Raw genomic sequence first — 14,635 nt, 5'->3', positions numbered from 1 at the left:
ATTTGCTTCACTAAAGTAAGCATTTTGAGTGGATCATAACCCCAAATATAAGCTTCGGTTTCCCAGTTGCTCATACTGTTTGTTTGTTTGTTTGTTTGTTTGTTTTGTTTGTTTGTTTTGCACTCGCTGATAGAGGACGGAGTGTCAGGGAGAAGTTGCTGCTGTGATTTCTGCTTCTGCAAGCTGCTGATTGCAGATTTATTCCTAAGAGGGGCTGTGCCCAGTGAAGCAGGTGGTCCCAGGAGTCTCAGAAACTCCACGGGTGGGGTCCCTGCCTCAGGGGAGACCCAGGTGAAGTCTGCATTTATTTATCACCTGGAGAGAGGTCCCCAGGTTTGTCAGTCCAAGGCCACATGTGGCTGAGAAGACCCTGACCACAGACTCTGCTGGTAGGTGGAGCCTTAGGCCCCAAGTGTGTCCTGGGGGAATCCCGGTACCTGACAATAGGTCCAGCCTTGGGTCAGCTGGAGCTCCAGGTGACACCGGGAGGCAGTCTGAGATCTGTCAGCCATGAGGCCGAGGGGCTGGGTGAGGCCCAGTTTGGATCTCTGATCACTGCCAATGTCTGGGGGCCCAGAGACAAAGGGAAGGAGACTGCCCAGAGCTTTCTTTGGGTAACTAATTAATCAAACGTGCAGAGAACGTTGTATGCAGTCATGTGAGGAGCGTGGTAGTGGAAACACTCTGAGACTTAAGAGGAGTATTGATGAGCCCTGGGGATGTTAAACTTCTGTCCCAGGGGTCCAGGTGGGCTAAGATTCAGCATTTCCCATAGGGTCGGTTCTGCTGTGTGACACCTAGGGCTGGAAATGCCAGGTCCTTGGGACATTTGGGCCGGAGAAGAAATAGTGTCTATCTGGGCCATGGGAGGAAGGACAGACAGGATTTTCCCAGCCTGAGCTGAGCAGGCAATCCTCGTGGTGTAAACTTGTCGGGTAATAGGACATACATACTATAAGGTTTTCTCCTCTGATCGATCTGTAGTGTATACTACAGAGCAGGTCTCTCAGGCTCAGCACTATTGACATTTGGGGCTGAAAAACTGGGGGGCTATTTGCAATATAGACTGGTTAGCAGCATCCCTGGCCTCTACCCAACAGCAACCAGGAGCAACGCCCCTCCCCCACAGTTGTGATGACCACAGATGCCTACAGAAATCCAGATCTTCTGGAGGCAAAACCAATGCTGGTTGTGTTACCGGGAAATGACGTTGAATACCATGGCTCTCCATCTCTGTGAAGGAATGCATTCAATCAAGAGACAGAAGTTTGTTCAGCATGAACAGCAGACATTTATTAGTAAAAGAAAGCACACCCCGAGACGTGGAGAGGGTTGACCCAAGAGGGAAGCAGCTCCATCTTACATTGTGTGAAGGCTTTTGTTTCTATGGGTAGAACTGCCACCCCCTCTCTCTTCTCTCTCTTTCTCCCCCTGAGGTGCCTGGTCCTCTGGCATTTAGCAATACATTTCTTTGATTTATGGGGGATGTATAAACACACCTCTTTGGTTTAGGAGTGTGTGTAAACACATCCCTTTGGTTTAGGGGTGTGTGTAAACACATCCCTTAGGGGTATGTGTGAGCCTGGAGTTCTGCTGGGCAGCTGCCAGGGTCTTGACCCAGGTGGGAGCTGCAGGAAGGGGCTTTCTAACAGGCAAAATTTCTCCTTCCCCTGCTCATTTCTATCTATCTACTTACCCTATTAGTTGAGAATCACTGCTCAAGAGTTTACAACAGGAATCTGTGGTTTCTACTTTTACAACTTCAAGGAATTTAGAATATTTTATCTATGTTTGCTTTTCTTTGATATTTTGTACTATTGTTGACAAGTGTTTTAATACTATAGCTATTTAAAACTCAGAACATCACAAGTATTGTAGAAAATCAATATTCGTTTAGATTTTCTCCATATAGTTGTCATTTTGCTTGCTTTTTATTCTTTAATATGAATATCTGGATTTACCATAGGTCTCTGTTTTTTTTTTATTTTTCTTTTATCATTTGGTCTTATCTCCTAGTGTGCTAGGTAATGTATTCATTAATGCCGTATGTATTTTTAAAAAGTTGTAAACATGATTCGTTGTCATCCTCATAAAGGGTCTATTTTTATTTCCGACAGGCAGATAATTCATATTTAAGCACCTATTTCCCCTTAGATATTTATAAATTACAAATTCAGAACCCAGTGGCTCAGATGCCAATCAGAAATTGAATCTGATCCTGGATTGACTGATTAGAGGCTGGACCTCATTATTCTTGAGGGTTATCCATTTCTGTTTGTGCTTTCTCATGGGCTGTAGCCCTTCAGGTCCCACTGAATGCCTGGGTTCACAGCTTTGCTGGGATCTGAACTTCATTTTGGGCCTCTCTAGTGCAAGGAGACATCAGGGAGCCTCACTCAGCCTCCCCTCTTTTCAGCTTTATCTACTTGCTTGGCTTCTGAGCCAGTGGGAACTAACCTTTTGATTCATGACTCATGGGGAAAATGGCATTTCATGGGGAATTTCCTTTATCTCTGGTGTCTTGGGTTTCACTGTCTTGGTAGTTCTGCAAAGCCTTCAAACTGAGATTTCTGCATATTTTGTCAGTATTTCTTGTTTTTGGTGGGAGGGTTGGATTGCAACAAGCTAATCTACAAATATCAGAAGATTGAAAATCCACTGATAACTTGTTGGCAATGTAGCCAAGTCAACACAAAGAGGAGAGGCGGACATCTTGCACTGGGAATCAGACATCTTGGCTTAAATCTGACACTGCCATTTCCAAGCTTTGAGCTTTTTAGAAAATCATACAACTTTCCTGTCTGATCTTCCTTATCTGTGAAATATAGCCAATAACAATTTTACCTTCCTCACAGCATTGCTACATGGATGAAATAAATATGAGAAATTAATATGAGGTTTACCTCAACTTTGAACAATTATGCAAGGCGCATTTATGACTTCGATTTATAGCTTTAGTAGCTTTATGTCTTCAGTAGAAGACAAACTATACACCATGTCTCTTTACAATTGTGTTGTTCAGCAGAGAGGACAGAACTATGAGAGGAAAGAATTTTGGATTTATTTCCTGGGTAATTTTATATTACCTATAAAACCAAGGATACTGAACACGCCCTATTTTTATCTCCAGTATTTGAAGTTACATGAATTTTAAAGTCTCAAAGAGATGATAAAGACATTTGGCATCATCGATCCTCAGTGGGGTGGCCTAAGGTTCATTTGGTTCTGACTATTTTTTTTTTTAATATGAAGATGCAAAGATTACTGCTCTCATTTCTCCATGGTGTCAGCATGATTTCTTTATGACTTCTGCAGAAGTTTTCTGTGCCATAGCTTTGCCACCCTGGACATACTTTTATCTTCTCTTTCTGTTACCTGACTTCACATACCTTAGATTAATATTAAAGGATATAAACTCCAATGTCACATACCTTACTCTATTGTATTCACAATTTATACTCAACTATAAATGCTATCTCTGTGAAATCACAGAATTCCAAAAATCTATTAAAACATTTATGCCATAGATCCAAATAGTCTAGTGTTTATTTTTCTCCATTTATGCAAAGTGTTCCTCAATGCATACAACTGAAATGCATTTAAATCAAGAATTCAATTGTAAGTGTTCAATAATAATAATGCATGGATGAGACAACTGCTTGTCAATTTTGATTTGTAAACAATTCTGAGGCACAGTATCTAACCACAATCCAGACCTTGATTGCATCTCACTAAACCAGGACTTCTGAATTTGGCTAAGTTACAAATCATTATATTCTTGATTTGAAAGACTTTCATTGCTGCCAACAAATGCATGCTATATAGAAGATAATTTCAACCAGGAAATAAATTTTCCTATAAGAGTACCCTCTTGCAACATCCAGAATCGATTTAGTTATTCTATAATAAATGTTGAAATGCGTATTATAAATTGGCCAATTTTTCTGTCCTATTTTCTACAGTTTCAAACTCACTAAATTATTTCTTTTGTTCCTTTTCAGCAATGAAATAGAATCACTTCAATAAAGACATGCACTTGTTCTGGCCAAGGAATGTTCTGGCAAAGGCTAAGGCATGCCATATGGTGGAGGAGGCAGCACTTTACCAGGTGAATGGTTTGGCTGAGATGCATTTCATCAAAACCTTCCCCTCCAATGGGCCACCTGTCAATTAATTCTGAGCTACAGGAGCTGAGCATCCAAGTTAAAGAAAAGAAGAGTGATAAAGACCTTGACAGGGAGAAAGGAAGACCTCCTTAGCCTGTCCCAACAAAAGAGATACTCTCCCCAATCACAAGCTTTGTGGGTCCACAGAGTAACTCTCCCCTGTGCCCGCTTTCATCTCACACCCAGGTGACTCCCTTTGTCAGGGAGAGGCAGGGTCATCAAAAGGATCTGGTCTGAATCCAGCCCACCATGACTAGTGTGCACTCACTGTGCGACTCTGGGAAAGCCACCATCCTTCCAATTTCTTCTTTCCTGGGAGGGGAGACAACAACCCCACTCAGAGCACTGTTGGGCACGTTTAATGGGAACATGGAAGTGTCTGGTGATTCCAGTTCTTCCCATTCCCTTCCTTGATCCTCTCCTGACTCTCTACTGCCTCTGGTGGGGAAAGGCTGGACTGCTCCCCCAGGAGAAAGGCTGCGGTCTTGGCAAACCCCAGGAAGGCGCTGGTGTTGGGTGCTCTCTGTGCTTTGCACCGCTTCAAAGAAAGAAGCCCTTGCGGCAAACATGGGGATAGACAAGCTTTTCACGCCCCTTCTGCCACTTCTTCTCCCCGCACAGGTTTCCTGTGTATTCCGTGCCTGCTGTCAGGGAGTGTGTGTCCAGGGAAATGCAGAGGAAAGAGGCCCAGACACGTGTTCCCAGGGCACAGTCTGTGATGCCATTTCATCCTCACCATGAGATGTTAGAATGGTCCCATCACCCCGATGTCATACACAAGGTAACAGAGGTCTGGAGAATCAGACCGCTTTTCACCTCCACAGAAGCTGCGCTCTTCCTCTGCAGACCGACAGCTCAACGGCAGCGGAAAGACAAACGGCCTGCTGCTCTGTGCGTGCTCGCCATCTCCTGCCTCACGGCCCCTGGTCACAGCAGGGGAACATGGCAGAACCACAGGACTGCAACACGCCTCCTAAAGAAAAATCCCGCTGGGCACAAGGAAACAGGAAGAAGAGTTAAAGACCCAGAACCACGTGCATCCCGTGCAAAGCCAGCACCATAACTGGCCTAAGTGGCAACCCTTCACTTTACTCTGTGCAAAATTTGAGCAGTTAACACATAGAAAATCTGTCACCAGGAATTTTTAATTTGAACACATTGTTGTAAATTCAGCTTTCTGACAGAGCTCTGTCAGATAGACCTCTACAATAAGTCAACGTTCTCACATATCTTTTGGGTAAATTATTTCAATCGGAACTCTCAATACATACACGAGGTAGTAAACGCAGCTCTTCTATTTCTGTTTTATTAAATAAAGACAATGAGGTTATTGAAGGTAAAGGACTTGTTCTGAGCTCAAGTAGCCAGTAATTTTTCAAGCCAAATTTAGAGTCCAGGTTAATATTTTTTACACTAAAGCATGACGTGTAGACTAGGTAATGTCGTTAAGACGAAGCAGTTGATCTTGCAATTATAAGATTCTCAATTTTCTAGAGGAATTATGTCACTAATTAAATATAAAAACTGAAAGCAATCAACTTGTAGCACATAAAATATAGCGAGTACAATGTTTTGTTTCCAATCTCCGTTGTTTTGGATACCTAGTTGCCATCAGTGGTGGACAGTTGCGGGATTTGCTTATACCAGGAGGTGCCATTTCCAGAGCTTTCCATCCTGCTTCCCTATTTGGGAGCACTGGGGTAAATGATCTGTTGCTTGGCCACCTTGTGGAGAACCCTAGTCATTGCACAATGCGGCGCTCTGGCATTAGCGAGCTTGGGCCACCCGCAGGGCTCTGTTCTAAGCGTTTCAGGTGTGTTCTGTTCATTCCTTTGAGTCTCGTCCACAGCAAACCTACGAGGCAGGCATGTCATCATCACATTTTAGAGTTAGGGGTATGAGACTCATCAAGATTAACTAAGGAACCTGCCCAACTTACACCATTAGTAAGTGGAAGAGCTTAGTTTTAAACCAGGTGTTCTAGACCTCCAGCCCATCGGGTTGGCTGGAGTGCTACGACCTCGCCCTCACAACGAGTTGATGACATGCTCTGGAGGCAGATGCAGCGGATGGCTGCAGCTGGTGGGAGAGGTCTTCAGAGGAAAGCCGGCTGAAAACTGAGTTGCCAGGGTCCGGAGAGGCCCAGAGAAGGCAGAAAGAAGCCATCGAGGAACGGCAGCACGGATGGAGGCGGTAACACACAGTGATAAGAAGATGGAACAGAGATGGTTCTGGAGAGAATGGAGGACTTCTCAGGAGAAAAGATGAAGGTGAGGTGAAAAGTTAAACTGAAGCCAAGCTGGGGAGAAACTTGAGTACTAGGCTGAGTGGCTGTTAGTTTTTGAAGTCTGTGAGTAGATAAAAAGGCAAATGCAAACAGTAATTGCATACCTACTATGAGATAGGCGTGGTACCAGATATTATCAATATGATCACCATAAATCTTGAAGTTGGCAGGTTGGTCCCCGTTTTATAGAAAAGGAAACTGAGGCTCGAAGATGATAATTAACTTTCCCCTGGTTCTGGCCAACAAGTGAGAGGCATGTATTTTGAGCTGCGTTGTTGCTTGACTTTTTGCATTGTTGGGAGTTAAGAGATTTCACCTGTGATTTTTGGACGATGTGTGTTAATTCAAAAAGTTAATTGGACATGCAACCAAACAAGCACAGCAAATTGGGAAGCTGAACTTAAACACATTTTTCAAGGAATTTTGCTGTTACGCAGTTTGAAAGGGCCCTGTGAAAATGCCAAGTTATTTCATTTCCTCTTACTTCTGTGGGGGAGTTCCTCTGGCTGGCCTCCAAATGCAATGAATTTTAAATCACAGCCACTGGCTGACTGTTAATAGCGTTTCCAGGGAAAGAACAGGAGACCAGAATTCTATTCTAGAATTAATTCAAAGTTGTCTGAAAACTTACCTTCCCATAATGAATCAGACCAAGCTGGAAACATGATAAATTTAATTATAATTGACTTTGTGTGGGTATTGCCATTCATTTGCTTATTCATCCAGTCTCATGGAATATTTTTCTTACCTTCTTCAGTGTTAAGACTGAGGAGGGCTAAGGCACAGACAAGGGAAATAACAAATTCACCTATAATTAAAAGGCATGGTCTCTCTGGGACCAGGTCTCCTATTTAGAGCAAGCTTCCTCGACTTAGTCCACTGGGTCCTTCTCTTTATCAGTGTACGTTAGAAACAACCTGATTCTCTCAGCTTGGAGGGCCTGTGAACATGTGGGGGTGTTTTCGGCAGCTAGAAGGAGCAACCCAGCCCTAACTGCTCACACAGAAGTCAGGAAGCCCCCAGATTCACTCCCTGGAGGGTGGAGGTGCTGCTGGCCTCGGTGCTGATGGGTGGTTCCCCTGAAGGCGGAGTCTGGGAGACCAGGGTTCCTCATTCATACCTGCAGATGGAGACAGCTGCTCCTGGGCATTCCCCAGGAGCGTAACTGAACTGCTTCTGAAGCTGGTGGCCAACCTCTCCTTATGCTTCATTGGTAGAGATGGTGCCACCTTTTCACTCTAGATGCAAATATTGGCAATAGGTGTGGGCTGGACCTGATTGAGTTGCATTATTAGGGACATGTCTGGAAATGGAGGTGAGTTATTAATTACTATTTCTAAAAATTCTGAACAAAGTAAGGTGCTATGGAAGGAGTTGCTAAATGAGTGAATGATGAATGAATGGGTGGATAGTCAGCTTCTGATAAATCATGTAAATATAATGTCCACTTAAAAAAAATTAGAGTTCTGTTAAGGAGGAACAAATGAAGAAACAGACACTGGATATACAATAACTTAAATGTACATACATGTATCCATCTCTGTGTGCGTGTGACTGAGTGAGTTATCCAAAAGGAAACTAGTGCTGTTTATTTAGTCATTGGTGGTGGTGGTACGAAGGGGAGCTGGGCTTCACCCAGAAATAATAAAGCAACACCATTGCAGCTAGCAAAGAAGAAATGCCTGCAGGCTGCAGCTTAAGCGTCACAAAGAAAGGCAGACAAGACTATTTTCAGCCCAGGGGTAATAAAACAATATATGGTACAGAGCACTTTGCCGACTTTCATATGCACACTTCTACACATACGTAACTTCTGTACAACAAAAACACAGCACTGTGCTTCCATCTAAACAGGCACACCTGTCCTTTGTGTAATTAAGTTCTCGTTCCTTCACCAGCATGAGGAGGCAAATATATGGTTCTAACAGTCGTTGTGTCCTTTTCTGGCTGCGTTAATTAGTCCTCAAAGTCATTTATGATATCATCAAATGTTCTGTTGCCCCAAAACTAAAGTTACCTCCAATAACTTGTCCATAATATATATGTGTGTGTATATATATATATATATATATATATATATATATATATACATAAAAGTATACACAATTTAAGATAACATCTCTTAAAATGTGTATACATTTTTTGGCACCCCCAGTATATGTATGAAATATGAGAAAATATGCAAATATATGATAATCTTCATTTTTTAAATTGGTCACAAAACTGTATAGTTGATATCTCTGGATATTGTTTCTTCCAACTGATCATTTCACATTATCTTTCCCTCAGCATAACTAAGCTGAGCAGGGTTCCTATCTAGTGCAGTGGTCATAACTTTCATGCTATATAGTATTGATACTTAAATGTTCTACCTTTTTGATTACTGTAGTTTTCCATGAAATTTCACTGGTGGTCATGGAATTATTAAGCATTATCCCGTGAATCCTTATGGGTTCCAGGCATAGTCTTCCCTGCCTGCCACTCTGTAGTGGTGATCAAATTTCTCCTTGGTAATGAAGGTCATTATCCCTTTTCCCTTTGTTGGTTCAATGGCATGACAAGACCAAAATGTCCAGATGTCAGTCTCATTTTCTAATTCCATGAACCATTTTCCATTACACTTTGGGAAATATGACCTCAAAACTACAAGAGCTCTCAAAAAAGCCAAAAAATCTGGTTAAAAAATGGGCAGGAGATCTAAAGAGACATTTTCCCAAAGAAAACATACAGATGACCCATAGGTACATAAAAAGATACTCAATATCACTAATCATCAGGGAAATGCAAATCAAAACCACAATGAGCTCTCACTTCACACCTGTCAGAATGGCTATCACCTAAAAGACAAAAGATACGTGGTGAGGATGTGGAGAAAAGGAAACCCTTGTGCACTGTTGGTGGGGACATAAATTGGTGCAAAAAACAGTAAGAGGTTCCTAAAAAAATTAAAATGTAACCACCATATATGATCCCGCAATCCCACTTCTGGGTATTTATCCTAAGAAAACAAAACCACTAACTAGAAAAGATGTATGCACCCACCATATTAATTGCAACATTATTTACAATAGCCAAAATATGGAAGTGTTTATTGATGGATGAATGGATAAAGAAATTCTGGTATATACATACAATGGAATATTATTCATCCATAAAAAAGAATGAAATCTCGCCATCGGCAACAGCATGGATGGACCTGGAGGGCATTATACTAAGTGAAATAAGTCAGATGGAGAAAGACACATACCATTTTCCCGAAAATAAGACCCAGCTGGACCATCAGCTCTAATGCGTCTTTTGAGCAAAAAGTAATATAAAACCCGGTATTATTATATTACATTATATTATATTATTATATTATATTATATTATATTATATTATATTATATTATATTATACTATATTATACCCAGTCTTATAGTAAAATAAGACCGGGTCTTATATTAAGTTTTGCTCCAAAAGACACATTAGATCTGATGGTCCGGCTAGGTCTTATTTTTGGGGAATCACAGTACTTTATGATCCCTCTTATATATGGAATCTAAAAAAGTAAAACAAATGGAAAACAAGCCCATAGGTACAGAGAACAGTTTGGTGGTTGCTCGAGGTGGGAGAAGTGCGGGAAAGGGTAAAAATAAACAGAAACAAAAAATGGTGGATCTCAAGGAGTCTGGGACAGAAAGCCAAATTTTTGAGTTGCTTATTTGGGATAATATTGAGAGGAGACATACTGACTTCCACTGCTTGATTCCCAGACTCAGGTATTCTGGGGGAAATGGTACCACATAGTGGTCTCTGATTCAGAGAATACACTGCAGCATGTAAGACAGACCACCAGTCTCTGTAGGGTATTGTGTTCAAACTGATGTTGTAACTGAGTCCCTAGGAAACCATTCTGCCAGTTAATTAGGGCACCTGCTTCCAGGTGATGGGATATGTGCTAAGAACCATCCAGTCCATGGACATAAGCCAACTGCTGTATTTACTGCTGGGCAGTGAGTTCCTGATGAGAAGTGTTTTGTGTGCAGAACCCCATGCTGGTAGGTAAGGATTCCAGTCCATGGAAGGTGGTGCTGCCAAGTCCAACCCATATGCAGAATGTGTCTATTCCAGTGAGGACATTTGCATTATTAGGCATTTATACACACTTTTTATAAAGATGGAGCTCAGTACTCTTTAATCTGTTTTTCTCTCTTAACCTTGTATGCAAGGATGTCTCATGCAACCCACTGTTACGTTTGCTTCTTCATTTTAAGTGGCTTCATAGCCTCCATGTCAAGAATGTAAAATCACTGTTTGTGGAAAGTTAGGTGGTTCCCAAGGGTCCGTGTTACAAACAGGGATGTGATGGTTGTCTTTATAAGTACGTCTGAAGAATTTCCTGTCAATGAACGCACGGGGTCAAAGTATTAAGGCTTTAGATATGATTGTTAAATTGCCCTATGGTAAGGTTAGCCCAATGCATTAATATATTTCCAAATACTGTCATTAAAACTAGGAAGGTCATTTTTGTTGTTGTTGTTGCCATTTTTAGGAGTGGGACCCTTCTGGAATGGTGAGGGGTGCTAAGGACATGCACGTATTTAATTAGGAAAAAGTGAAGCCCATCTGTACCAATGGCGTAAACCATCTCTCCACCAAGAGATCACAGGGATTGCTGTGGGGCAGTGACGTGGTCCTGTGAAATAATGACGTCATCTGTAGACCTGCAGTGATAAACTCCTCTGTGTTAGGGATGAAGTATCCATCCTTCTCCCCAAGATTCCTGCAGTTATTTCTGGAGTTTCTAGAGGGTACGCTATGTGTCCTGACAAATACACAAGCCTGCCCTTTTGTCCTTCTTTCTGGGTAAATTCTGGCTCGTGAGCCCTGATTGCAAAGCCTGTTGGAGCCCTCCAGCCTCACGAGAACACTGAAAACCTCCAGGTCTCAGAGCTGCTGGACATGGAGGTACGCTGGTGCTGTCAGAGGCCGAGAGAGAGAAGCCCTTCCACCCCTACACACACTCAGAGGTTACCCTGAAGGCCAGTGGCAGGACTGATTCTGTAGCTGTGACTTTCAAGCGTTCCCAGTGTACTGAGCAGATCCGCTTGTAAATCAGCCTTGAGTGTGGACTTTCTCAGTCAACTGGTCGTAAGGAATTCCCCGAGAAGCCGTGGGATTGAGCTGAGGAAACGAAGCGATGCAACAGAGTCTGCGAGGAAGGAAGGACTCTGAGCCACTTGCTCGTGGGACAAACCTATGGTGAAAATGTGTTACAGAAAACCGTAGTGACCCATTCATGAAAATGAGGTGGAATACTCTGCAGTCTTAAAAAAATAAAACCCACATCTCCAGGTCAATTAAAAGAGCTCAAGTAGACTGTATAAAACAGGTCTTCTCTCTGAAAACGAAACAGCCAAATAAAGCCAGTTATGAAGATGAAAAATAGTATTCTTAGCAGTAGGAGGAAAGAAATACACATCTCTTCCAATAGGTTAAACTGGTTCTTTCCTTCTGTGCCATCACACGGGGACTGCCCACGCTGTGACCTGGCAGCCCTGGAGAAAGGGTGGATTCTTTTTCAGGAAGAGGCAAGGACTGTTACGGATTAACGGACTGCTTGGAGATGACGAAAGCTATAACGCTTGTTTCATTTCATAGATTTCCCGGACAGGCCATGCCCTTCAGCTCCTGGTCACAGCAAGTAGAAATGGTTCCCTGAATCTCCTTTTAAGTTAGAATTAACAGAACAACGACAACAAAAGCAACAACAATTACCCTGATGAAAAGCAAGTTTAAGCAGTGGATTTGGAAACAAATGTGACACTAGTTGAAATTGGAGTGGGAAAACAAACAAACAAACAAAAAAAAACAATATGCAAGGAGACAAAAAAAAATAATGGAGGGGAGTTTGGTGTGGAAAATTTTTCTCTTTACTTCTTTTCAGAGGGTTTTATTTTTGTTGGAGAAACAAAAGCTCTGTCAAAAGCTTTGGTCAAGCTCTGTCCTTTATAATACAGACCATTCAGGGGCTAAATATGCTTGGTATCTCTAGTTCAAGAAGTCCTTGGCAGAATTCCAGTTTTCTGTGTGCATGAAACAGTCAGTACTGATGGTTTCCAGGCAAGGAAAGTTCACATCCCCCTTGAATACCTCTTTTCTTTTCTTTTTTTTTTCATTTAAGTATAATTGGTATACGGTATTATATTAGTTTCAGGTGTACAATATAATGGTCAACTTTTATATACCTTACAATGTGATCACCTAATAAGTCTAGTAATCCCCTGTCACTGTGCAAACAGATTACAATATTATTGACTAGTCCTCTTCACTTTTTTCACCCATTCCCCCACCTTCCTCCCCTCCAGCAACAATCATTTTGATCTCGGTTTCTATGAGTATGTTTTTGCTTTGTTTTGTTTGTTTTTATTCCATATATAAATGGAACCATATGGTATTTATCTTTCTCTGACTTATTACACTTAGCATAATCCCCTCTAGGTCCATCCACGTTGTTGCAAATGGCAAGATTTTGTTCTTTTTTATGACTGAGTAATCCATTGCGTATATGTACCACCTCTTCTTTATCCATTCATCTACCTATGGACACGTAGGTTGCTTCCAAATCTTGTCTGTTTTAAACAATGCTGCGATTAACATAGGAATTTATATATCTTTTTGAATTGATGTTTTCGTTTTTTCTTTGGATAAATACCCAGAAATGGAATTGCTGAGTCACATGGTAGAAGGAATATGTTTTGGGACCCATTCTGGTTTTCTTGCTCTCTTGTGGTTGACATAGAAATTGCATCTAAATTCTCTACTGTTAAGAAGGTCTTTTTTTCTAGATGGACTGGGATTCTCTCAACTATTGACTGTCCCTTATGTACATTGCATTATCTTCAGATTTTTCTTTCAGTCTTGGCAAGAATATCCAGCTGGTTTTCTCATGAATCTGATTTATTTGTCCATCATTGTTTATATTCTTTTTTTCTGCTGTTTAATCTTCCCTACCATTGTTTATTTTATTTTATTTATTTTTTTTATTGGGGAAGGGGAATAGGACTTTTATTGGGGAACAGTGTGTACTTCCAGGCCTTTTTTCCAAGTCAAGTTGTTGTCCTTTCAATCTTAGTTGTGGAGGGTGCTGTTCAGCTTCAAGTTGTTGTCCTTTCAGTCTTAGTTGTGGTGGGTGCCGTTCAGCTTCAAGTTGTTGTCCTTTCAATCTTAGTTGTGGAGGGCGCAGCTCAGCTCCAGGTTTAGTTGCCGTTTTCTAGTTGCAGGGGGCACAGCCCACCATCCCTTGTGGGAGTCGAACCGGCAACCTTGTGGTTGAGAGGACTCATTCCAACCAACCGAGCCATCTGGGAGCTCAGCGGCAGCTCAGCTCAGGGTGCCGTGTTCAATCTAAGTTGCAGAGGGCACTGCCCACCATCCCTTGCAGGACTCGAGGAATTGAACTGGCAACCTTGTGGTTGAGAGCCCGTGCTCCAACCAACTGAAGCATCCGGGAGGCAGCTCAGCTCAAGATGCCGTGTTCAATCTTAATTGCAGGGGGCAGAGCCCACCAGCCCTTGCGGGACTCAAGGAGTTGAACTGGCAATCTTGTGATTGAGAGCCCACTGGCCCATGTGGGAATCAAACCGACAGCCTTCGGAGTTAGGAGCATGGAGCTCTAACCGCCTGAGCCACCGGGCCGGCCCCCTACCATTGTATTTGTCATGGGTTTCCCTCATCTTGATGAAGACAATCCAAGGACTCAATTTCAAGTACACAAAATTGTATTTAAGACTACTATTAGCAATGTCATCGTTTTTCTGTAGGTTAAGTTACTGGGCAATTAACTCATCTAGAATCCTCAGCTTCAAATGCTGTAGGTGTGCTGTTAATATGTCAATCACCTAGTTCCAGGATAGAAAGTAGTCTCTGTATTAAAATCTCATTCAGAGTCCATTAGCTCAGAGTTCCCTGTGGTCAGGCATGCTGTGCTGAATATTATCTTACAGCCTCTGCAAGGAAAGGAGGCCAGGATAAAAAACAATTAAAGAGCATTTTCTCCAAGTTCCTAATGACGCCACATGAGTTTACCTGGCTCTGCTGGAGAAATATCTCAAAATCCAACATGGAAGCATAACATGAAATAGAATGTAAGTGCCCAATAAAGACAAAACCCAAAAGTTTACAAAGAGTTTATCATCTCC

Source organism: Rhinolophus sinicus, chromosome 3 (genome assembly GCF_057876585.1).
Source record: "Rhinolophus sinicus isolate RSI-liver-muscle chromosome 3, RSI-T2T, whole genome shotgun sequence".
Taxonomy (NCBI): Eukaryota; Metazoa; Chordata; class Mammalia; order Chiroptera; family Rhinolophidae; genus Rhinolophus; species Rhinolophus sinicus.
The sequence above is the reverse complement of the archived record's forward strand: the minus strand, read 5'-3'. Positions refer to the sequence as shown.